We start from the raw sequence: 27,554 nt of genomic DNA on the forward strand, positions 1-27,554 counted from the left end.
GGGGAAGGTTGCGGATCTGAAGGAAACGCTTCCTAAAGTCCATGTTGTGCATACACTTGGAAACCAGCGCGTTGGAATACACGTTGCTGGAAATACTTTGGCTGATGAAGCCGCGAAATTGGCAGTGGCAGTTGCCGCTGTAGCCACAGTAACTCGTTCGAGTTCCAAACCAGACACAGAGATTTTGGCTGCCATAAGGGCTACGGCTGATGGCACGCCATATCCTAAAGGATTCCCTTCAAAATATCATTATTCCATGGGTGGTATGCTGAACGCTGAGGTTAAAATCCCAGGCGTTGGTGTACGCGATATGCCCAATAAAATTGTGCGACCTCAATTGATCACTGCAGCTCATGAGGGGGCGGCATCTGCACATGCTTGCGTGACTGCCACAATTTCGCTCTTACAGGCCCATTACTGGTGGCCTGGTCTCTATAAAGAGACGAAGCAGTATGTCCTTTGTTGTGACATCTGTCAACAAATTAAAGTTTCCACGGCTAGACGCCCGCAGCAGACGCCCCTTCTAATATCGAATAAACCATTGCAGTGTGTGTACTTGGATCATTGTGGTCCATTGACCCCAGATAGTGCATACAAATATATATTGGTAGCTGTAGATTCGTGCTCCAGATTTGTGTGGGTCTGGCCACAGCGCTCGGCTGACGCTCGGACTGTTATTAAAGATTTGCGCATCTTTGTCGATACATATGCAGTTGCGGCTTTTCATTCGGACCAGGGCCCTGCTTTTGCCTCTAAGGCATTCAGGGACACCATGGCTTCGTTGGGGGTCCAACTCCAGTTGTCGTCTCCATTTCATCCCGAGAGAAATTCTGTTGTGGAGCGTTTAAATTGCGATTTAAAACAATCCTTAACGGCCAGAGTTATAGGTACGGGTCGTAGCTGGCTAGCCCACCTGTATGGAGTACAGAGAGCACTGAATAACTTGCCTAGAAGGTCCCTGGGGGGTCGTACTTTATATGAGTGCCTGTTTGGAACACAAATGTTTGTTCCAGATCTAGATTGTCCTGGTGTGGAGGTAGAAGATACGCCCGCTGACATAAATGATCGTGTCACTGTTTTGCAGGATTTACAACAATTCCGTGAAGATAACTCTTCTGCCAGTGCTGTCTCCACAGGAATTAAGGATGAACCAGTAACGTCTACTGGTTGGATTCCCAGAGTTGGGGATCTTGTGCGTGAAAAGGTCGCAGTGAAAAAATAATTTGGCCCTTCATATCGAGCGCCAGTCCCTGTATTGGGGATACACGGCACAAGAACTGTGATTTTACCGCCGTTGCAAGGGGCCAAAGGAAATCGCTTTGTATCAATCGACAATGTCAAGTTACAACATGTGGCCGATTCTGCACAGCAGACCAAGAGGTACGCCCAGTAGTTCCCGAATCCCTCTCACTACTGGGGAAGATGTTCCGCTGCAGGAGATTTGCACCGACGCTGTTTCCTCTCCGAGCTTGGGGAGGGTGGAAGATGATCTTACGATTGTTCCACTAACAGCGAATAATTTGGAATCTTTTGATCAAGTTGCTGTGACTACTGATGTTGCTGACGGTGTTATCTACAGTGTACCACGGCGAGAGACACAATCTGCTCCTTTGTTTACGGTTGCATCTTTTGCGAGAACTGCCTCCGGCTGCTTTCATAACAATGATGATGCCGTGTAGGACTCTTCATCCTCTTCAACACCAGCCCTGGGTCCACGTAAGCTGTTGTATTGGCTCAAACATACGTATTTTGTTTTTCCTTGGAACTATCTGTGGCTTTTTATGGCTGTGATGGCTTTTTTCCTGTGGCTGGGGTTTGTTGTCACCTTTTTTCTGGTAATTTTCTTCCGGAACGATCTGAGATTGAGCAGGTGGAGAAGGTGTTGAAACCGCATTTTTCATCACATATGGTTCGAAGAGACTTGTCCTTTGTGAACATTTCTGCTGTACCAATTCCGGATGGAATTGTGTGGGATAGAGTAATGTTTGATATATATGGTCCCACTAAAATAATTCAAATACCGTATGTTCTTAAATTATCTATGAATGATATCGTTATACCAGGCATTGTATCTGATGATTGGGATGTGAAGACAGTTGATTTTATGTTGACAGGATTGCAGTATTATACTGTCTACGAAAATGAAGATGCTTTCCAGTTTAGGGATAATTATGGTGACATGTTTTGTTACAATTATTATGGACACCACTTTATTCATGAAGCCAGTAGCCCTAAATCAATATTTGAGTATATGCAATGGGAACATTGCCCAACTCCTCCACAGGGGAGTTCTAAAACTTATTCTGACAAATTTGCATATTTTTCTGGGCATCATCAACAGAGTGCTAAGTCATATTATTTTAGAGTTACTCCGCATGTTAATAAGCAAATGTTGTTGACTGATACTAAATTACTGTATTCAAATTTGTTTGTATCCAAACTATCTGTTGGGGGGTATGAATACTGGTCCAAAACAGTTGATTTGAAAAGTGTTTGGGGAACGAAAAATTGGCATAATGCGGGGTAGGGACAGGTTGTTTAGGGCATGTATTATTCCTGTTCAGATGATTTTCTTAAATGATACTGTACAACAGACTAGCTGTTTAGGCTTAGCAACGATTAGGGAATTGAATATGCCTGGCATATCTGTCCCTTCCAAATTGAAAGATTGGCATCATTATATAAATGCCATGGTTGGTGAGCTTACAGACTGGGTCCAGAATGGTACGCTTAACACTTCATTGACACGTCCAGGCGGGTGGTTATTGTGGCCCATAGACACTAATGGGTGTCATCAACGTTTTGTCACCTCTTCGGGAGGTTTCAGGACTAGTAGGGCGGACCCTCGCTACATATCACCAGAGCATGCTGATATCATTACTACATATAGCGTGGGGAAACTTTGTCAACAATGGTTAAAGTCATCCACGCTGGATGCAGTTAAGACACATCTCACTTTACTGTCTAATTATACTGACTTGCAAGATTTTTTGTCAGGTCCAAGAGTGCCCCGGAAGAAACGTTTTTTGTATGAAGTGTACAATGAGATATGGAAGCTTTCACAACAGGAGGCAGCGGCCCGGTTGAGGCAGATAGATCAGGAAAATTTGAAACAAGCATTGTCTGTTGTGGATAATGGAATGCATACCCTGTCCGACCGTGTATATACGATTGACAATATTGTTTCCTCTGCTATAGACATTATTAGATCAGATATGTCTTCTTTATATCATGGGCAGAGTCAAACGCGGTCCATTATGCAGTTGGGTTGGACTCTACAGACATTGAAGGCGCGTGGCGTTCCGTGGCAGCACATCAGAGCCATGGAGATATTTTTTTCCTTTAATTTGACACGTCAGCAGCAGCTGATGGCTAAAAAGGAGGCGACATATGTCATGTTAAATATTGAAAAATTTGAAAAGTTGCTTTTTACTGTGGCTGAGATTCCGTCGGCTGAATGGTTAATACACAGGGTTATAAATTTGCCTATTTCTACTCTACAATTCACTTCTTGTTTGAAGCATATTCCAGTGGGCAGATATGAGAAATTGGGAGACAGTTACATACGTGAGGTGTGGGAGCTTCCCTTTTTATACAGATGTCTTAATGGAATGAGGGAGGTTTTTCTTAGCGGTAGCGAATGTGAAACTTCTGTCAGCCATTCAATGGTTTGTAAGCAGCTGTCCTTGCATGGGGCGTGTAATGCCTCGGTTGCGAATTTAGCTTGCTATCTAAAGGGAGTTCCAGTGATTAGAAACACATTCCAGGTGCTTTCAAACGGCAGCTACGTCCTTCTTAACAGTGAAACCTGTTGTGGCATGCGTGTCGAAATAGTTTACGTGGTCGTTGTCACCAAGGCCGTTACGTGCTGCGGGAATGTGTTGTTTCCCCCCACGCAATTTAGGGAGGTAGCAGACATCTGGCCTCACATTGCTACTTCCAAGGTGAATTTCAACAAGTTGAGTCGACTAAAGCCTCTATTGTTTCAAAAGCATGTGGCCCTTACATCTGCACGCGAGACCTACGCACTTCAGGTGGCGAGGTCATCGGCAGAAATACAGTCCCTTTTAACCCGTTCTGTGCCTTGGACGAGGTGACCTCGTCCAAGGCTACAGTTCCCCTGTGCCTTGGATGAGGTCACCTCGTCCAAGGTACACGGGAACTTGGGGGAGAGCTAGCGAGCCCCCCTTGTGCACCCCCCCAAGGCGGGGATGGAAGGGGAAGACCTTCCCCCATTTCTCTTTTAATCACTGGGGGAGGCCCGGAGGGGCTTCAAAGGGAAGGAAATGTATTTCCTTCCATTTGAAGTCTCTCGCAGGGTTTCAAAAGCCGGATTGCTTGAAATCCGGCTTTTGAAACCCCACTAGACACCAGGGATTTTTTTTTTCTTTCAGAGATTGACAAAAGGGAGCGATCCCTTGGGCAAGGGTCGCTCCCAGGGGGGGGCATTTTTCAGGAAGGCCTTTTCTGCCCCCATGGGGGGCAGAAACCTCTAGGCACCAGGGATAATTTTTTTTTTTAAATGTTTTTTTAGGCAAGGGTCGCTCCCCTAGGGGGCAAATTATATTTAGGCCATTTCTGCCCCCCCTTGGGGGCAGATTGGCCTATTTTGATGAGGCCAATCTGCCCCCAAGGGGGATAGAAACCACTAGACACCAGGGAGTTTTTTTTTTGCGTGAATTTCACGCAAGGGGAGCGACCCCTTAGGCAAGGGTCGCTCCCTGGGGGGGGGGAATTATTTTAGGCCATTACTGCCCCCCCCGGGGGCAGATCGGCCTATTATTAGGCCGATCTGCCCCCGGGGGGGCAGAAACCTCTAGGCGGCAGGGCAATTTTTTTGTGTGTTTTTTTTTTTTGTTTGTTTGATTTTTTAGAGGTGGGGAGCGACCCATTAGGCAAGGATCGCTCCCCTGGGGGGGAAATTGTAATTTAGACCATTTCTGCCCCCCTTGGGGGCAGATTGGCCGATTTTCGGTCAATCTGACCCCAAGGGGGCAGAAACCACTAGGCACCGGAGATTTGTTTTTTGGCGCCAATGTCACGGCAGGGGGAGCGACCCCGTAGGCAAGAGTCGCTCCCGGGGGGCGGGGGTGCGGGTTGGGGGGGGCAAATTTATTTTAGAACATTTCTGCCCCCCCGGGGGCAGATCGGCCTATTATTAGACTGATCTGCCCCCGGGGGGGCAGAAACCTCTAGGCGCCAGGGCAAAATGTGTTTTGTGTGTTTTTTTTTTATTTGTTTGTTTTTTTTAGAGATGGGGAGCGACCCATCAGGCAAGGGTCGCTGCCCTGGGGGGCAAATTGTATTTAGACGATTTCTGCCCCCCTTGGGGGCAGATTGGCCGATTTTAGGTCAATCTGCCCCCAAGGGGGCAGAAACCACTAGGCACCGGGGATTTGTTGTCTGGCGCCAATGTCAAGCAGGGGGAGCGACCCCGTAGGCAAGGGTCGCTCCCGGGCAGGGGGGATCTGGGGGGGTGGGCCAAATTTATTTTAGGGTATTTCTGCCCCCCCCGGGGCCGGCTGAGCTAGAGGCCAAAATCCACAGGTAGGCACTTTGCAAAAAACACCTATGTTTTCTGTGAAAAAATATGTTGTGTCCACGTTGTGTTTTGGGCCATTTCCTTTCGTGGGCGCTAGGCCTACCCACACAAGTGAGGTATCATTTTTATCGGGAGACTTGGGGGAACGCTGGGTGGAAGGAAGTTTGTGCCTCTTCTCAGATTCCAGAACTTTCTGTCACCAAAATGTGAGGAAAATGTGTTTTTTTAGCCACATTTTGAGGATTGCAAAGGATTCTGGGTAACAGAACCTGGTCAGAGCCCCACAAGTCACCCCATCTTGGATTCCCCTAGGTCTCTAGTTTTCAGAAATGCACAGGTTTGGTAGGTTTCCCTAGGTGCCGGCTGAGCTAGAGGCCAAAATCTACAGGTAGGCACTTTGCAAAAAACAGCTCTGTTTTCTGTCAAAAAATGGGATGTGTCCACGTTGTGCTTTGGGGCATTTCCTGTTGCGGGCGCTAGGCCTACCCACACAACTGAGGTATCATTTTTATCGGGAGACTTGGGGGAACGCTGTGTGGAAGGAAATTTGTGCCTCCTCTCAGATTCCAGAACTTTCTGCCACAGAAATGTGAGGAACATGTGTTTTTTTAGCCAAATTCTGAGGTTTGCAAAGGATTCTGGGTAACAGAACCTGGTCAGAACCACTCAAGTCACCCCATCTTGGATTCCCCTAGGTCTCTAGTTTTCAGAAATGCACAGGTTTGGTAGGTTTCCCTAGGTGCCGGCTGAGCTAGAGGCCAAAATCTACAGGTAGGCACTTTGCAAAAAACACCTCTGTTTTCTTTAAAAAAAATGGGATGAGTCCACGTTGCGTTTTGGGGCGTTTCCTGTCGCGGGCGCTAGGCCTACCCACACAAGTGAGGTATCATTTTTATCAGGAGACTTGGGGGAACATAGATTAGCAAAACAAATGTTATTGCCCCTTGTCTTTCTCTACATTTTTTCCTTCCAAATATAGGAGAGTGTGTAAAAAAGACATCTATTTGAGAAATGCCCTGTAATTCACATGCTAGTATGGTCACCCCGGAATTCAGAGAATAACCACTGCTCCTCAACACCTTATCTTGTGCCCTTTTTGGAAATACAAAGGTTTTCTTGATAGCTATTTTTTACTCTTTATATTTCAGCAAATGAATTGCTGTATACCCGGTATAGAATGAAAATGCACTGCAGGGTGCAGCTCATTTATTGGCTCTGGGTACCTAGGGTTCTTGATGAACCTACAAGCCCTATATATCCCCACAACCAGAGGAGTCCAGCAGACGTAACAGTATATTGCTTTCGATAATCTGACATTGCTGGGAAAAGTTACAGAGTAAAACGTAGAGAATAATTTTCACCTCAATTTCAATATTTTTCTTTTTCAGTTGTTATTTTCTGTAGGAACCCCTTGTAGGATCTACACAAATGACCCCTTGCTGAATTCAGAATTTTGTCTACCTTTAAGAAATGTTTAGGTTTCTGGGATCCAGCATTGGTTTCATACCCATTTCTGTCACTGACTGGAAGGAGGCTGAAAGCACAAAAAATTGCAAAAATGGGGTATGTCCCATTAAAATGCCAAAATTGTGTTGAAAAATTTGGGTTACTGATTCATGTCTGCCTGTTCCTGAAAGCTGGGAAGCTGCTGAGTTTAGCACTGCAAACCCTTTGTTGATGCCATTTTCAGGGGAAAAACCACAAGCCTTCTTCTGCAGCTACTTTTTCCCATTTTTTTGAAAAAAACGAAATGTTCACTGTATTTTGGCTAATTTCTTGGCCTCCTTCAGGGGAACCCACAAAGTCTGGGTACCTCTAGAATCCCTAGGATGTTGGAAAAAAGGATGCAAATTTGGCTTGGTTAGCTTATGTGGACAAAAAGTTATGAGGGCCTAAGCGCAAACTGCCCCAAAGAGGCAAAAAAAGGCCTGGCACAGGAGGGGGAAAAGGCCTGGCAGCGAAGGGGTTAAATACTAACTTTCCGAGTCACTTTGGTGAACTTGTGGGACATATATTTAATGCGTCCAGCACTGCTGGACTTGCACATTTTTTCAAATCCGTTGGTGTTGGGTTTGCTCATGCCTTCTCTTCCATATTCGGTTTGATACCTTCGGCTATTCATTCTATTTTCGGAAGCATCTTAGGGGGATTTCCGATCACTTTGGCTTTATTGACTGGTGTTTTGCTGTTGCTGTTGTTCTTCCACAATGGCTGTCCCGCCGCAACAAGATCCAATATGGGTGCTGCCATCAGTGCAGCTGTGTCGTGAGCGCATGATGCAGCAGTTTGGAGCAACACTCCTGGGACATTTGGAGTGTGACTGGTCTCTGTTATTCTGATCAGTTTTGGATTGTGTGCAACCCGTGTTTTCGGTGCCTCTGGTGCTCGTTTGAACATGCGATGGCTCTCTGTCTCTCACTGCGGTGCCCCCCAGTGGCTGATGCTAATCTGTTGATGTTCTCGATTAGGGCTCATTCCCAGACATGTGCACTGCGGTTGCGTTTGCTTCGTGAGGCAGTTTACGAGATTCCCTTCCTGGAGGAAGATGGTATTGTCTCGTTCATAGGCCCTACACAGGATGCCGCCTTGGATGGTTCTGGGGCTTTGGAACACACCTGCTCCATGACAGTATTTGGCGTGGATTTTCCGGTGTTGACGTCTGCCAAAGTGGAGGATATCCTGCTTTCCGTGGCTTCCTTTTGAAATTGGGTTTTCTTCTAAATTGACATTATATTGATTTGGCTTTACCATCACATGCTTACAAATTAAAATATGGATCTGTGCTTTGCTGTCCTCTGGACTTGTCGAACTATATATTGTGTGTATTTTTATATCTGGGGCATATTATTGTTGCTTGATTAGAACCACTTACTACCGACAAGGGGAGGGTGTAGTTTGGTCGGGTATATGTATCCTTTGCGCGTTTGCTTCAGGCGTTAGGCCTTTGTGCACTTTGCCCTGGGTGTATTTTATTTCTTTGCTTGCAGCATTTGAGCCTTTGTGCACTTTGCTCTAAATGCTTTTTATTCAGCTTTGTACTGTTATTTTTCAAATAGCCAGTTCTACGGTCTTGTTTTATTTTTGATATCACGCTGTTTAGCCTACTTCAGAGCTGGAGTTCTCAATAACATATTCTTGCTCACTCTGGGCTCCAGTCAAGGATACAGTCTGGTACTATGCTGATAGACGTGGTAGGAGTTTAGTCTTTGAATACATTCTTGCATAGGGACATTTTGTGATCACGCTGACATGTTAGTTATAAAAACACTTGCTTGTCCTAATACACGCAAGAGGGAGATTCCGACCAGGGAACCACAACTAGACGCCGACTGCCTTGTTGCAGATGCTGAACCAGATCACAGGCCTTTGCTCAGGTATGAGGGTTGATGTCTTCCCGGGGAATCTGAAAGGCAAGTTAGTAGCTTAACATGCTGTGCTCGAAATATAACTTCCTGAGAGAGAATAGAATCTATTAACACCATGATAGTGTTGTTTTTATGTTTCACTCTCATCGTGACTATTTCAATCCTACTGTGTTGTATGATTCTGGTTATTGCGGCTCACGCCTTATTATCTAAAATGCAGTTGTTTTATTAAAAACAATATATAAAACTTAAACTGGCTATGTCATTTCTATATGAGATCATACTGTAAATGAGAGAGTTGGTTGGGACCTGAGTGACCACGACTTCCCTGAGAAGTTCTAAAGATGTCATGCGCTCGGCTGGCCAATCATTCCTCCCCCTTGGGAGAGATGAGGCACTGCTAGTTAGCCGGAGCAAAACCGGATTGAAGGTAACAGAGGTCCTTCCAAGTGGGTCAGAGTCAGTCCCCCACACCAGGAACGATCCTGCTACCTAGAAATCCAGTAGTCTCATTCAGGATAATGAGAGCCAATGCGACACCCTCAAGGTACAAAATGTTTGTAAGAGGGCTGCCATCAATTTTGGCAGCTGTCCAGAGACATTTAACATTTCTTTGTTTGATAAAATCAAGCTCTCAAAGTGGAAGTTTGTTTTTGAATAACAAAGGAAATAATTACCACACACCTTGGGAGTTTTCTCCCAGGGTGTAGGGAAAATTATTATTGTTTTGGTGGTGATAGACAAAAAAGGACATTAAGCCACCCTCCCTGCATGGAACGGGCAGTGTATTGCCCTGTCTCACATGGTCATTGGAGGATGCATTTGTTCGACTCAGCCAATATTGGCTCAGTCAATGGAAACCTTATGGTTGGCCCATCCCTAAATGAACCAATCACATCAAGAGTTTGGCATACAGGGTAATCTGTTGCATTTTTGGTAGAGTACCCTGTTCACTAATCTCCAATCCAGGTCCTAAGCTTTGACGATGGAAGTTACTTGAAAATGTATTTCATTTATTTGCAGCACACATAGTAAGACAAAATCACCTCCACTGTTTTTTTGTGCTGGAAGGTGTCCAGGCTGTGAGAAAGGATAGGAGTGTACTGTATCTTATAGATACACGCATTCCTGTCCTTTTCATTTCATGCAGAGCAGCACAGCAAGAAGTGGTACTGCACGGCGTGCGTCAACAAATTGTAAATATGCCCCTAGGTTTCTAAAGTGCTCTGAAGAGATCTATTCACTTCTTGCATGTTATATGAGTAAGTTAATTAAAAAAAATAGATAATATATAGGTGACACACCAATCATTCTCAAAATTGGACATGATCTGGGTGCTAAAATGGACAATGTTAGATACTTTATTTAAGCTACTAACATCACAATGTGCTGTAATGCACTCAAATGATTTGAATTCAAGTAATCAATGAAACTAACAAACTCTCTGCGCCAGCAGGTATTGTGCAACTTGCTAACCTTATAGTTTTGTACAAGGGCCCAGCAAAGGTATTCCAGAATGTTCATGAAGCAAGAATGTTTTTGGAGCTCATAAAAAAGCAAAGAGATGGTACTTGATGTGGAAATAATGGGGAATAACGGGGGCTGAAGATTCCAATAGCAGGTGATTCTGTTTATTATAGGTATTACATGGAGGCTTTTGGCTAATATTTTATAGTTTCCTAGGAAAGTTTAGGCTCAAGCAAAGTAATAGAGGTGGTAGGAGATTCGGGGGGAGGGTGGTGACAGGAATATTGTCAGTTTGGTAGTTTCACTATGAAGGGAGGCCCCTTGTGTTTTTTAAAAAATTATTATTATTTTTTGTTTTGCGCAGTGTTGGTTTTCCGTTCGGCTCGCAGCCGCCATGCTGCTCTTTTTTAAAGAACAGGGCTCTAGGGGTGTCATGTCAATGCACTTGTATGTTGGGTATGTGGGAGAGGGTTTGGGGGAGGGATTACTGTCTGGGGGGGCCATGACAGGTTGGACCCTCCGGGGGGGAGAAGAGATCCTGTTGTAGGGTGGGGGGAGATTGCACCAGGGAGGGATCAAAGAGCAGATCAAATAGTAAAGTTGGATTTTAATTGGGATAGAACTTCTCCTCATAAAATCATTTTGGAAGATTTCCAAATCAGTAACATTTGATGACTTCATTAGAGAAAAGGGGGGTAGAGGGTGATTTAAGAATTATCTCTTGCAATATTAATGGCACTAACAATCAGGTTAAATTTACTGCTATGCTCAAATGGTTAAGGTCCTCACAGTCGCAGATTTTTCTTCTGAAGGAAATAAATTTAAAGTGTCAGAATAAGCTTCCCAAGCTTCCTAATTTCATCACCCAGACCTATTATGCTTCGGCTAATGCCGCTGTTCGGGGAGTTGTTATCTTCCTGACTAAAGAATTCCGGGGAAGGTTTATCAGGTGTATCGGGACGTCCAGTCGCTTTGGGTAGTAAATAGTACTCTTCTCTCAGACAACCACATCCACTTTGCTAGCTTTTATGGTCCACTAGAGGATGACCCCACGGTTCTTCGTAGCCTTTAGAAGGTGTTAAGTAGGCTCCCTGGTCTTCTAATCATTAGAGGAGACTTTAATGTTATTCCTGATCTCCAGCTCGAATCCTCGTGTAAGAACAAGAAACAAAATAAACCTAAAGTTTCTCAGTTGCTGGCCAAGATTATGTTGGATCTGGCACTGGTCAAAAAAATATAACACAGCTTCTAGAATTGATTTTATTCTATCTTCATTCCTCCCTCCTTGCAATAATTTGTATCTAATTGCAAATCTCTTTTCAGACCACTCAGCACCCAGGTTAATTTTAAGGTTTTCGGTGAGTTGGTTATTAGTCCACAGTGGAGTTTCGATAAACCCCTGTTGGTAGATGAAGGATGGGTTCAGACCCTCAAAACCTCTATAGCCAGCATGTATGCAGAATTGGTACGAAGAAAGCAAACATGTTGGCAAATTTTTGGCTAGGTCAGTTAATAAACTTAAAACCCAGAAAAATACTATTAAATCCATCTATGATGAGTGGTGGAATGTGTTAGTAAGTCATCCGGAGGACATTGAAGGAGTGTTTGTTTCTCATTATGTGAAAATGTATGCATGGTCAATGCCATCGAACAGCTACCAGATCGAGCAATATCTGAACTCTGTCATCCTACCTAGTTTAGATTCATCATCAAAGGACAGCTCATCTGTCCTATTTCACTTGGTGAGGTAAAGGAGGTTATAATAGCCTCACGAAATGGGAAGACCTGTGGGGAAGACGGCATTCCGGCAGAAGTTTATAAAATCGTCATAGATCAGATAGACGAATGTCTTGTTCTTTTTTTTAACAGTATTTTGCAGGGTGCAGATATTCAGGCATCCTTTACTAGAGCTACGGTGACTAGTTTCTTGAATAAAGATAAGTCATCACCTGATTCATATTGACTGATTAGTTTATTAAATTTTGACTAAAAGCTTTTAGCCAAAATGTTGGCGCACAGATTGACATTAGTTGTTCAGGATCTTATTCACGAAGACCAGTGCAGCTTCCTCCCAGGTAGGCTTTTAGCCACAAATACTAACTTTTTAATTCGGACAATAGACTATTTTTCTAATAATCTTAAACCAGCGGCCATTATCATGTTGGTTGCAGAGAAAGGTTTTGATTTTTTCCAATGTGAGTTGCTATTCCAGATTCTCGAGAAACGTAAAGTTCCCAGTTCATTTATTCAGATTTTGCAGAACCCGTACTATAACGCTCAAATAAATACTCTTATCAATTCACACATTGCAGGGTATGTGCCAGGGATGTCCCCTTGCACTGGTGCTTTTTACTTTATTCATCGAACCCCTAGCGGCGCAATACGCTAAGATGTGTCTATTCTTACCCCTATGAATCAGGCCTGCAAACTAAAACTGTTTGCCGATGATATGATACTTTATCTGCCAGCAGATTCTGCTAATATTGCTAGAGCCTTTTTCAAAATAATGGCATTTATAGAACTGGGGGGTATAGGATTAATCACTCCAAGTCAGAAGCCCTTTTGTTCAATACCTCTGAGAATGTTCTTCCAATTGAGATGCGGGGTCAATACCGCCTCCACCGTCCTATGAGATATCTGGGAATCTACATCTCCCACGACTTTTCGGAACTGTTTGGCTTAAATTATGTCCCCATGTTTAAGAAAGCTCAATATTTGTTACAAAAATGTCAAACTTCTCCACTATCAATTATTGGCAGTATAGCTCTGGTCAAAATGATGGTTCTCCCTCTCCTTTTGTTCATCTTTTCTAGCAAACATTTTTTAAAGAACTAGATGCATTGCTTTGACAATTCATATGGGCCGATAAAAAAACAAGGACCCATTTGGATACTCTTTCTTTTGTAGTGGAAGACGGGGGATTGGCCTTTTTAAATTTCAGAAATTATTATGATTCCGCATTTCTTTATTGGGCCTCTAGAGCAGCTGTTTTCCCCAATTCTAGCTTCTTTCTCAATAAAATGTTATTTGAGATTGGTTATTGACCAGTCTCCTTTCTCACGTTTCCAAGGCAACCCAAACACATTAGGTATAAAGGCCCCACTATAATATATACTAGGCTTTCACATTTGTGAGAAAAGTATCATATCCCTCCTATTTCTTTCAAAATGTGCTTGACTTAGGTCGGGACATTGGGCTTAAATTTGAATCCTGCACATGTTAATAAATGGTTAAATGCGGGGTTTACATGTTTTTCTGACTTTGTAACAGGTAATCAACTCAAGACTTGGGATCAATGCCAGAAGGTAGCCCCGATCTCTTCTTCTCCAAGGTATTCTTATCTCCAGATTCATCACTCCATAGACTTCCATCATAGAGCAACCTCCTTCTCCCATAGGTCAGGCATTTTTCGGGTATCAGGGCGGCATAGGTAACCAGTATCGAATTCTAAACTCTCAGGGAGCATCACAAGTTTGCTCCGGTCTCCTATCAAAGACCGAAAAGTCTAATGGGTGCAAAATTGATCTGAAAACATGGAGATATCATAATAGTATGTCTTATAAGGCAATTAGAGGGTCTAATTTTAAAAGAATGGCTCTGTTTACAAAATTGATGTTATATCTAACCCCTGTACAAATCAGTAGAGCATTCCTGAGTGTGTCAGGTTCCTGTCCGCGGTGTAATGATACAGGGGATTGGCTGCATATGTGTTTTACCTGCCCCCATCTTGTGGTTTACTGGGACAAAGTATTTCAGGTGATTAGTAGGAAAACATGCTGTGTTTATATCCCCGATACTTTGGAGGCTTTGGTTGGCATATCAGAACATCCGAATCTAAGCAGGCGGGTAAAGCAGCTGTTTTTCATAGCCTCCCTGATCACGAAGTCACTGATTTTACAAGCTTGGAAATCCCCCTCTCCCCCTACGTTCAAGGCTTGGGAGGCGAAGATGATGCTGGTACACATGAAGGAAAAGCTTTACACACAAAGATTAGGGGCAGGTCGTAAGTCTAAGGATATCTGGGGACCAACTATTGAGGAGGAGGATGTATTTAGGATATAATGTGTTATAATAGAATTTATTGTAATCTCAGTAGTTAATTAATATCAAGGAGTTCTTGGATGCAGCAATCTGATCATATGTATTGTTTCTGGTGTTATTGTTGAGTTTTGCCTCTGCTCAATAAAACAAAAAGTTATTTGAATTCTGTGCGAACAGTATGCAAACTATGGCACCTTTTAATGGATCTCAGTTATAGAGGTTAGGCCTGATTTAGATTTGGGCGGAGGGGTATTCCATCACCAAAGTGCGGATACTCTGTCTGGCTTATTACCATTGTATTATAGCCTAATGCACTTGATATATGGTGGGTGGGATATCTGTCATGGTTGTAACGAAGGATCCATCGGTCAAACTCTAGATGAGGGCCTTTTTGACCAGCTTCCGTGGATCCTTCTCTAAGTGCAAGTCTAATAGTGAAAAACCTAACTCAACCAGAATGAGTTAGGCTCAGAACAATTGAATACTAAAAGAACTGTGCAAACCTTAATGCAGAATCTATTTTTCCCCACTAAACTGATCCCTACATGAATGCATAAAATCATTTCAAATGCACAAACATTGACAGAAAAAAGATGGGGACAAGAGAAGAAGAAAATGAGGTAGGAAGAATAGAATGAAACTGAGATGAAAAAAAAATCTGTAGAGAGTTGAACTATATAAATTAAATAAAAATAAGAATATAACACTTCAGAGCATCTCTAGAAATGATCACACTTTCATACAAGTTTAATACAAGTTGAGATTGACATTGTATTGTTTTCTCTACAGGAGAAATCCCTAAAAGGTCTTTGACCTAGATAAAGGCCCGTAATAATGGAAAGTGCCTACACTTGTTTCATATAGCTGTTTATTTAACTTACTTTTATTTTTACTAAAAAACAATTCACCCTAACCTTTATTTCCAATCTGGCAACCGTGTGTGGCTTTCCATTCACAACATAAGTCCCATTTTCATAGGGGAGTATTCTCCCAGATTCCCTTGCTCTATTGCTTGCTGTCCACAGATCTCTGCAATTAATCTGACAACCTGGAATTCAGTTGTGTCCGTCTGAATGCAAATACGCTACACGTCTCCTCCTCACTTTCTGTTATATCCTGTGACAATGCCAAGAATGATACTGATGTATGTAACACAAAGAAAATAACGATAAAATAACTTCGCATAAGTTTAAAATGTATCTATTTTGCTGCTAACATTTTGGTTTGGTGTTCATATCAAATTGATTGCATGTGGTATTTGGTTGAGTGGTTATTGATGGAAAGCCACCTAGGGACAAATCATTTTCCTTCCTCAGATTTCGCCACAGATATTTTGTAGTCACATATCAGATTTTGATATTCTCGATGTAGCTGAAGCTACAAACCTGTCCTTGTTTAAATCTATGTGGCTAGAAGATATTGGCAAAGCTATAAGCATTGTATTCTACCTTTCTGTTTTTCTCACTTTAGATTTCTATTAATATATGTGTGCATTTATTCTGGGTTTGTGAGTTATTAATAAAATGTTTTTTAAATAATGTCTACTTTTCCACACCTACTTTAACTATGGGCTCAATTATGAGTTTGGTGGTCGGACTGCCAGACCACCACGTTGGCAGTCTAGAAAAGATCACCCTATTACGAGTTACACAGACAGGTTCACCAAGCAAAAATGCCAAACTGCCAGTAGCACAGCAACCTGGAAATAGGCAGTCCAACTTCCAGCACCATCAGCACCACAACCAACCACCGAGCATATTACAAGTACTTAGTTACCATGGCAAACCCCTCATGGCGGTCAGCCACTGGCGTCCGAACCATAGTTGTTTGCAGTCAGCAAAGTCATAAACAACTGCATACTGGATGACACACATTGCCACAATGGACACACCTGCAAAGGACACTATAATACACAACCCTTCGCAGATTACAATCCTTTTGCATTTTCAATGCAAATCACAGAAGCAAGAGCACCTTCTTTCCAAAACACTGCATAGATTAGACACCCCCTTTTTACAATCCCATAGAACAACCTGCACATACCTTTTGACCATTCACGCCCTTTTTCACTCCCCATGTATAGCAAGTCCCTGTAACCCATTTGTTTTTTCCACCATGTCATGGTTGAAGAAGAGTTATGGTGGATAAAGTCCTAAGAGTCGAGCCAAAATTGTTTGGAGCACAAGTCCAGCATACTCCTCCGAGTAGGAAAATGGAAATTTGGGACATGATTGTTGACAGAGTCAATACTGTAGGCACCACCCCAGACACGAAGGAGGACATCAGGAAGAGATGGAGCGATGTCAGGGGTAAAGTCAGTTCCCTGGTCTCTTGGCACCAGCTGCAGGCCAAGAAGACTGACAGTGGCCCTCCCAGTGCCCTATTATATCTCTTTCCCTTGGAGGAGAAGGTCTTGTACATCCTGCATCCTGAGGGCTTGGCAGGAATGCATGGGGGAGTGGAGTCTAGTAAGTCACAACACAAAAATGTCACCCAAATGCCATGTCATGCATGCTCACTGCTCATCTTTACCTAGTGTCTTGTTCATGTACCCCACCAACATTCAATACTCAGAATATCTGAGTGTAAACAGTGTCAATCTGTATTGTTGGACCTAACAGCACAGCTACTAAGGTCCATTATGTTCCATTGGACCAAATGGGGCCTTTAAGTCTTTTAATATACACAATTAATCCCAGGACTCATGGCATGTCTCAACAAGTACATATATGCCCAAACCTAAATACAGTCTGCATACAGATATGTAATACTCAATATTTGTATGATGTGTGTATTAGAAAGAGTTGCCAGACTGCAATTACCTGGATGCACTGTATCACTAACTCCAAACACCAACCCAGTGGTCACTTCGCTCAATACCTCTGTCAGTGAGCTCTCAAATGAAGTTTACTCACCTGGGGGGGGGTGTCAAGTGTGCGTAGTAGAGAGAGTGACCTGACTGCAACTCACAGGAGAATTCCAAACACCAGCCCAGTGGTCACTTACCCCAAAATATCTGTTAGTGAACTCTCAAATTAAGTTTACTTATGTGGGGGGAGAACAGTTGTCAAGAGTGTGTAGTAGAGAGAGTAAACTGAGTGCAACTCCCAGGAGGCACTGTTTCACTAATTGCAAACAGGAGCCCAGTGGTCACTTACACGCATACCCTGTTTAATAAATCACAAAGGACCTTCATTCACCTTGGAGGATAACATTTGTGAAGTGCGGGAAGTAGAGGGAGTGACCTGACTGCTAAGGCCAGGAAGGCCCTGTGTCTATAAATCCACTCGCCAGACCAGCGTTTTCTTCTGCAAATATCATTGTTTGGTAAACTACAAATGAAGTGTACTCACCTGGGGAGATCATATTTGTATAGTGTGCATAATATAGAGAGTGACATGAATGCTGAGGCCAGGAGGCTCTGATACTGTTACTTCACTCACCGTACCAGTGTTCTCTTGTCCCAATACCAATGTTTGGTAAACCACAAATGACGTTTACTCAAATGGTAGCATAATATTTGTCAAGTGTGTGAAGTAGAGGGGAAATCCTGACTGCAGCTCCAGGAGGCACTGTTTATCTGACTTCAAACACCAGACCAATTTTCACTTGTCCACGTAGCTTTGTTTTCTGAAAAGTTGGTCAGATAGTAGGAAAAAATACAATCTTAAGTCACATTCAATGAAGCAATGAATGTGACTTAAGATTGTATTTTTTCCTACTATCTTACAAACTTTTCAGATATCATTGTTCATCACCCAGGTCTAGTAGGGTTATGTGGGTAGACCCCTGCAGGTTTTAGTGTGCACATAGCTTTGTTTCTCAAGTCTCAATTGAAGGGTACTCACCTGGGAAGATACCATTTGTTAAGTGTTGAGAAGTAGAGGACATGACATGGCTGCAAAGACCAATAGGCCCTGTAACTCAACTCCAAACATCAGCACAGTGACCACTTGTACAAATACCCTTGTTTGTCAATTCTCAACTGAAGTATACTTACCAGGGACTGATCAATCACAGATCATGCCCAAGCCACAGACATAACTGTCAACATAGCTCAATCTTGCCATGCTAACCCAAGATGAAATATTGGAGAACAGGAATGACACCTTAAACACTGTGTATCACAAGTATTCATAAGGCCTCAAGATGCATCACCAGATTGGTATTGGCAGCAGACACATTCACACTGCACTAGGCACATTATGACTCCAGTCACATATACAACAAAGTCCTGGGTCTGCCTGCATCACAACCAACTTGGCCTCGCCTGATCTTACCTAGCCACTGTTTTGCCTACACTGGTAGAAAGATGGCATTTTCAGGCCACTTCCCCTAGTGCTAATGACTTGCACATTTCAGCAGCAGCTTGAGTCAAAATGAATTGCCATGCTTCAAACATGGCATGCCAATACACCTACTACCATGGTTCTTGCAACAACAGTATTAACTTCAACTTTGTACAAGGTCTCTGTTTACTGTAGCACTAAAACATTGGAGGTAGATGTCATAGTCAAAACTGTACATTTTACATCAACAGGTAGAGCTGCCGCCGGGCTCACAGAAGCCACAGAACAGACTGCTACAAACCCCTGGATGAAAACCTCGGTGACAACGACACTCCTGGGTGTCTGACTGTGGATGATGGTTCTGACCCATCTGGGCATTCTGGTCAGACGGCAACAGTAAGTCTCACTGTGGTCACTTCATCACCTCCTAGCCCGATTGCCTCAACATCACAGGTAGCCATTCGCTCTCCAGCCTGTGTCCCAAGCACAGTGTCTACCATCTGGTACCCCCCAGTCCTGAATCCTCAGTAGCAGCTCAACACTTCCAACAATGAGGGTCTAGGACCAAGTTGGAAAGGGCACCCTGTGGCAAGGGCCCAGGTTCGTGGGGTTGGGTGTGTGGGAGGGATGCTGTGGGTCAGTGGGGTGAGGCCACTGGGGCTGATCTTGGCCAGTACACCATCAGCCATGTCTTGTGGGTCTATAAGGAGTCCCAAGGTGTGATGGGCCAGGTATGGACTGAACTCAAGCAGCTACAGTGAGACATGCACAGATGGAGACACAATACCAAAATGGCCTCCCAAACAATGGAGCTGAGGGACATTCACACTACCCTGAGCAGGACTTTTCCGTATCAGTCTATCCCTTCCTTTGGCTCATCAACACCAGACACATCAACATCGGTGCCAGCCACTGGAAGGGATGCCTTGCCAGAGGAAGAACCAGACCCAGACACCCCTGTATCTGTAGCAGCAGTTCCCCTCCAATACAAGTGGGGATGTCCAGCAAAGAAGCCAGGAGATGTAGATGGCAGGACACCCACCACTGCCAGCAAGTGACCTCTTCCTAAAATACCTCTTTTGTGTGCCACACATTCACTCTGTTGACTGATCCTCAACCACCTTTCATTTCCAATGGGAGGAGTACTCTGGAAGTTGATCTCCCAGTGCTGCGGCATCTACTCCAGTGGTTTCCATTCATCGTGACTCACCCCTTCACTTTACTTATTTGTTTTTTTTAATACCTCAAGTTTACATACTTTACACACCAAAACATTATTGCAAGTGTTTGGTCAAAGCGATTTTTTTTATTCCAGTGTACAGCACATAGGCTGAAAAAATGTCTGGACTCTTAGGAACAAAATCTTTCAAGGTACAGACCCTCACAGACAACGGTCGGAAGGACTTTGTCAGGCATTGTCCTGTAGAATAGCAAACATTAAAGTGCTTGATGTCAGCAGCTTGCCCCTAATCACATAATATACCAAAGTAATCTAACATCACATAATCAAAGATACAGACAGATGGCAGTACAACAGTACCTCATCATAGACCCATCATAATCCAATTGCCATGGATCTGGAGGTATGACACAAATATAGGTCAGTGTTGTGGAACAGGCCCTGCAACCTACAATGATGAAACACACCTGCAGCTCATACAATAAGAGTGTTTAGCCAATGTGAAGAAAAAATGATTTGATCAAAAGCTAGGACTTCACATTTTCAGACCACATTATGACACAAATGGCCCACCACAAGATATAAAACAAGTGCAATCACCACTTCTATACCTCCACCCAAACACTGTGTCAACTGTCTTGCTACAGGTCTCATACAACTAAATGCTGCAACCTACATTACCATGCCCACTTTTGTATGTCAAAACAGTATCAGATACCTACCAAAGTCACAACTCTGAAATGCACACATGAAGATGCCATGGTGAAGGTAACTGTACAAAGACAAAAACAAGGAGAAGTAGGCTTGAAACCATACCCATGACAAAAGTCACATTGCAAGCAAATGGAAAATAAAGTCTTTGCAAGGAAACTAACACAAACAAAACAACATCATCAAGGTGGGGATGTGTCAAAAGCAATCTTATCAAGCATCCTTTCACTAAATATTGCAGAGTATAAGCTCCCTAGCTGTTTCTAAAACACTTTATTCCACAAAGTCTCACAACTACACGCCATCATACAGTCATAGTCATTGCATCACATGACATACTTACCCTCATGAAAAGTAGGTGCTGATGAGATCTTACTATAGGTTAGCTGTTTCTTCTTCACCACTGTCATCCTCACTTGGTATTTCAGGAGTCTCACCCAGTGGGACTGCAGGCTCCCCTTCCTCTGGAATGTACGGGATATTCCTCCACAGGATGATGTTGTAGAGCATGCAGGATGCCACAGTGATCTGACACACTTTCTAGAGTGAGTAGAGGATGGCTCCACCAGTCCAGTCCACACAGTGTAATCTGTCCACCAGGAGCCCAAAAGCCCGCTTCACTGGCTGCTGTGTTCTACCATGGGCCTCATTGAAGCAGCTGTCAACAACCAAGCAGGGTTTGGTTATGCTGAGTCTCCTGACAAGGAACGGGACATAAGTGCAACAATGACTCCTCCACTTCTTGATTGTAGAACCTGATCTTGCACATACAATCTGGACAGATGTGACTTACCAACTAGCCAGGCCCTCCCTCGGTGCAGTTGTGACGTCAGTTGAGGTATGGTGCTGTTCAGCATTATGAAGGAATCATGGGCTGAACCTGGTAGAGATCTGCCAAACAGACAAGTTGCGCGTTGATGGTTGTGTTAGACTTGTTCAGTGGCCTGTGGTGGCACCAAGCCAAGATGTGTCCCATCAACGGCCCCCACCACATGTGGGAGGTGGGCAAAACCATAAAAGTCACCCTTCACCTTGGCTAAATCCTCACGACGGGGGAACCTAATATAGCTGTCAATGTGTTTCAACATTGCTGACAGGAAACCCTTAAACTCCAGAATGAACATAGGGACAGGCCTTGCAACAGTGAAACCAGCAAATATGGCAAACTGAATGTTGGAAGGACCCTGCGGCCAGGAAGTGCAATACTAACATGACTTGTACAGATAGTGGTATGCTGGCTAAAAGCTCAAATCAGATCTGGCTCCAACTGACAGCATAAGCCCACTATTGTTTGCCTATTCAGATGGTAGAGTTGGATGACATGATCTGAATGTCTGCAACTGGACGGTAGACAGGAGATTGTCACGTCCTCCCTCTCCCAGGGTACCAATATCTGAAAATACATAATTTGTTACATTGGTCAGTGTGTCCCAGCAACATACATGATGCATGCCAACATTATCATGTGACAAGGCATTTCATTTGGATAGCTGTTAGACTTTTCATCCTTGGTGTGGTTTCCCTTAACTTTTTGCCTCTGTTCCCCAGGTTGTTGATGTGTGCTGGACTCTGTTTTTACTGTTTTTGTTACTCTGGGCACTTTACCACTGCTAACCAGTGTTAAGGTGTAAGTGCTCCTTTACAAAATGTGTATGTAATTGGCTTATCCATGATTGACATATTTGATTTATTAGTAAGTCCCTAGTACAGTGCACTAGAGGTGTCCAGGGCCTGTAAATCAAATGCTATTAATGGGCCTGCAGCACTGGTTGTGCCACCCACATAAGTAGCTCTGTAATCATGTCTCAGACCTGCCACTGCAGTGTCTGTGTGTGCGGTTTTAACTGTAAATTCAACTTGGCAAGTGTACCCACTTGCCAGGCCTAAACTGTCCCTTTGATTACATGTCAGACACCCCTAAGGTAGGCCCTAGGTAGCCCCAAGGGCAGGGTGCAGTGCATGGTTAAGGTAGGACATACAGTAATGTGTTTTAGATGTCCTAACAGTGAAATATTGCTAAATTTGTTTTTCACTGTTGCAAGGCCTGTCCCTCTCATAGGTTAACATGGGGGCTACCTTTAAATCTGATTAAAGTGTAGATTCCCTTTGGGAACGGATTGACATGTGGAGTTTGGGGTCTCTGAGCTCAGAATTTAAAAATACATCTTTTAGTAAAGTTGATTTTAAGATTGTGTTTTTGAAAATGCCACTTTTAGAAAGTGAGCATTTTCTTGCGTATACCATTTCTGTGACTCTGCCTGGTTGTGGATTCCCTGTCTGGGTCAGTTTGACAGTTGGGCTGGTTGCACCTCACACTAGACAGTGACACAAAGGGAGCTGGGGTGTAGTCTGCATATCTTGATGAGCCATCTGTTCTAGGAGGGAGGGAAGGAGTGGTCACTCACACCTGAACAGGCTGTGCCTGCCCTCACATAATGCAGTCTCCATCCCCCTGGTGAGTGTCTGGGGCCTGGCCGGGGCAAGGCAGGATTTCACATTCACAAGAGACTTTGCTTTGAAGTAGGCCTACTTTAAAGGAGAATTTGGGTATAAGAAGTGCACCCACAACTACAGACTTTAGATCACTTCTGGACATCAAGGACATCAAGAGGAACCTCTGCCTGGAGAAGAGCTGAAGAGCTGAGGAGAAATGAGTGCTGCCCTGCCTGTGTCAGTGCTTTGTGGAGCTATCCTGCAGTTGCTGCTTCTTCTTGTGCAAGGGGACAAAGACCGGACTTTGTGGTATATTCCTGCTTGAAAAGGACTCTCCAAGGGCTTGGACTGAGCTTGCCCCCTGTTATGAAGTCTCAGTGCCATCAAAGACTTACCTTACCAGCACCTGGACTCTCTGCTAAGATTCCTGCCCTGACAAGTGGTGCCCTATCCAGTCCGTGGGCCCTTGAGAGGAAAAGCTGGTGAAAATCCAAGGAAACTGACTTCAGACGACTCCAGACCGACGCCGCTGCTGAATCCGGTGACGCCGCGTGCCACCGACTCCGTGATCTTCGCCGGAACACGACGACCTTTGCAGGCCCGACACCGCTGTAGCCCCGCAGAAGTCTTCGACTCCGAGGACGTGGCCGCACCCTGTCATAACCGATGCCGCTCGAAGTGCAAGGATTCAACGTTTTGCACAGATGCCGCTATCCCTGACTGCGCGAATCCGCTTGTTTTCACTCTTCACCAAGGTACTATACCTTGGGGTCCACGTAATTCCATGGCTGGCGCCGCTGGTGTTGGATTGTTGGAAACGACTCCATCACGATGCCGTGTTAACACCTCATCAAAGCATTTTGTGTTTCTAAGCACTATTTTTGAATATAATCTTTAAAAAATCATAACTTGACTTGTGTATGTCGGATTTTTGTCGTTTTGGTCTTGTTTTGTTTAGATAAATAGTCTCTATTTTTCTAAACCTGTGTTGTGTCATTTTTTAGGGTTCTCATTAAGTTACTGTGTGTCTTGGTACAAATACTTTACACCTAGCACTCTGAAGTTAAGCCTACGGCTCCGCCAAGCTACCAAGGTGATAAGCAGGGGTTAGCTGAGGGTGATTCTCTTTTACCCTGACTAGATTGAGGGTCCTTGCTTGAACAGGGGTTAACCTGACTGTCAACCAAAGACCTTATTTCTAACATTGGTGATCAGCGGTTGGGATTTGGACTTGCATTTGCACTTGACATACAGTAATTAAGTGTACACTACTGTTTTGAGTGGAGACCACTATGTGACCACATACTACTTGTTTGGTGATCTTTCATTTTTTATCTTTTTCTTGGATTTTTTCCTTCATCCATTTTTTTTTTTTGTAATCTTTGATTGACTTCTGAACTTCATTTGGGAACTTTTCTGCTTTTTGGAACTTTGCACTTTTGTTGACTTTTCATCATGTCTCAGTCTGGAGATGCATCAGTTTGAGCTGCTTTTGACCTGGAGAAATTGGATAACTATACCAAGGCTCAGCTAAAGCAGTTCTTTAAAAGTTTTGACTGACCCATTAAGAGCTCATCAAAGAAGGAGGAGCTGCAAAGGGCGCTGAGGGCCTGGGTAACAGCCAAGAGCACTGAAGGGCACACAGAGGATGAGGAGGAAGAAGGGCAGTCCATACACAATGGTATTGTGGGTGGGCCTGTTATGTCCAGGGAGAGGGTCTCCAGGGCAGGGAGCAGTGTCTCATCTAAGGGTCTGACCCCTGAGGAATTGCAGGACGGGCAGGCAGATAGGAAGCACCAGAGGGAATTGGAGAAAATGAGGATGGCCATTGAAGAGAAAAAGTTGTTTTTGGCTCGTGAGCTTAGCTTGAAGGAGCTGGATCAGAGGATCCATTCTAGTAGGGATGGTGGCAGTCACATCACAGTGCAGACTGAAAGGAGGGTGCACATTCCTAAAGATCTTGTGAAGGATTATAAAAGGGAGGCCGACATATACTTGTGGTTTAAGGGGTATGAGTCTGCCCTCCATATGAATCTTGTCCCTGAAGCTCATTGGGGGTGGGTCTGTGGAAGCACATTGAGGTAGTGAGGAGGGAAACACTGACAGCCTTAGGGGATGCTCAGAATCTCACCTACTCTAGCATGATGGATACCTTGCTTATAAGGTATGTTCTCACCCCTGAGCAGTGCAAGGACAAGTTTAGATCCTACAAGAAGAAGGAATCCCAAACATGGTTGGAATGTATTGAATCTTATTGCAGGTCACTGGATGGTTGGGTGAATGGCAGTAAGGTAACTATGTATGAGGGGCTTTACAATCTGATTGCTTGGGACCACTTGTACAGTTTATGTTTCCAGAGCTGCGCTAGCACCTGATTGACAACTCGCTGACTGACCCCAGGAAGCTTGCGCAGGAAGCGGACCAATGGTAGAGTACCAGGGTCCAGAAGAGGTATGGGGGAGACCACACCAACAGTAGTCAGGGTCCCTCTCAGAAGAAAGGGGGGTAAGGGTAAACAAGGGGAGTTCTCTAAAGGGGCCCCAAACTGATTCCCAAGGTAAGGATTCCCAACCCCCCAGTGAAAAGAAGCCAAGGTTCTCCTAAGGGAAGCCAGTGGCAGGTGGTCCCCACCTAAGTGCTGTGCATGTGACCAGGTGGGTCATGTGAAGGGGGACCCCAAATGCCCCAACAGTACACCGGCACCCACTGGTGCACCATCCCAAGGTTTGGCCAGTGTAGCACTTGGGGAGGAGTTGGTTTCAGGTAGGTGGGAACCAGCTGAGATGACCCTGGTCTCACAAGGGGACAGTGAGATGGTCCAGAGAACCCTAGTGCCTGAAAACACTAAGAAGTACAGGCAGTGGGTGACCATCAATGGACATAGGGTGGAGGCTCTGAGAAACATAGGAGCCAGTGTGACTACAGTGAGGAATCAGCTGGTGTCTGAAGAGCAGATTGATTCCCGGGTACTTCACCAAGTAGTTGCAGCGGACAACTCAGAGCCCCTGTGCAGAGTGGCGCTGGTTCCCTTTGAATGGGGGGGGGGTCCCAGGTTCCCTGAAGGTAGCTGTGAGTCCAATCATATTTGTTGATTGTTTGCTAGGCAATGACCTGGAGGATTCCCCTTGGAAGGAGGTGGAACAAAGGTCTCACTTGGAGATGTTGGGTCTGCCTGGGTGGGTATGCGTATCCACCTGGTCAATGGCAGCCTGTCAGGGTAATCAAGAGCCTCTGGAGCCTGAAACAGTGGCCCAGTGGACCACCAAGAACAGGAAGGGCAGGGGGTGTGGGGAACTGGCCCCAGAAATTCCCATGGTCCGGGAAGACGCGGACCCTGAGGGTGACGCCCCGGAGCCAACAGTGGAAGAGGTAGCTGAGCTGGGGGAGGTCCCTGAGCTGTTGCAATGGCAGCAGGAAGGGGGGCCCACCGGGGAAGCATTCCGTGCAGCACAGAAGACATGCCCTACTTTGGAGGGATGCGGCAGCAGGCTGCAGACCAGGCAGCTGGCAAGGACCCTGGATCACACCTGATCTATTGGGAGGATGACCTCCTGTATAGCAAGCCTAAGGTTCCTGAGCCCCGGGTCAGCCCGTGTGCTGGTGGTACCCCAGTGCTTCAGGGCCTTCCTACTGGGGTTGGCTCATGATGTGCCTTTAGCTGGACATTTGGGGCAGGACAAGACCTTTGAGAGGAGTGTCACCCACTTTTACTGGCCCCTAATGCACAGGCACTCAGATGTACTCAGCAGGTCTTATCAGAGTTGTCAGTCAAGTGGCAAGAGTGGGGGAAATGTAAGGCTCCTCTCCAGCGTTTGCCTGTTGTCAGAACTCCCTTTGAGAGGGTAGGCATTGACATCGTGGGGCCTCTGGATCCCAAGACAGTCATGGGCAACAGGTTTATCCTGGTCTTAGTGGACCATGCCACCTGGTACCCAGAAGCCATTCCTTTGAGATCAATCACTTCCCCTGTGGTGAGCCGTGCTTTGATGGGGGTTTTTACCTGCCTGGGGTTCCCCAAGGAAGTGGTATCTGATAGAGGTACCAACTTCACATCCACATATATGAAGTCTCAGTGAAAGGAGTGTGGGGTAACCTACAAGGTCACCACCCCTTACCACCCCCAAAGTAATGGTGTGGATGAGAGATTCAACCGCACCATAAAAGTCATGATCTTGGGCCTGTCAGAGTGCTTGAGGCAGAAGTGGGGCATCCTCTTGCCATGCCTTCTGTTCGCCTACAGGGAGGTGCCTCAAAAGGGACTTGGGTTTCGTCCCTTTGAGCTGATTTACGGCCCCCCAGTGAGGGGACCTTTGAGTCTGGTTAAGGAAGCTTTGAAATAAGATCCTAGTAAACCCCCCAAGGATGTATTCAGTTGCATGCTGGCTTTGAGAAACTAGACTGCCCACTTCAGGAGTCTCGCTCAGGAGAACATGGCAGCAAGCCAGGAGGGCATGAAACGCTGGTATGACCAGAATGGCACTCTGGTTGAGTTTCAACTTGGACAAAAAGTGTGGGTGATGGCACCA

Source organism: Pleurodeles waltl, chromosome 8 (assembly GCF_031143425.1).
Source record: "Pleurodeles waltl isolate 20211129_DDA chromosome 8, aPleWal1.hap1.20221129, whole genome shotgun sequence".
Taxonomy (NCBI): Eukaryota; Metazoa; Chordata; class Amphibia; order Caudata; family Salamandridae; genus Pleurodeles; species Pleurodeles waltl.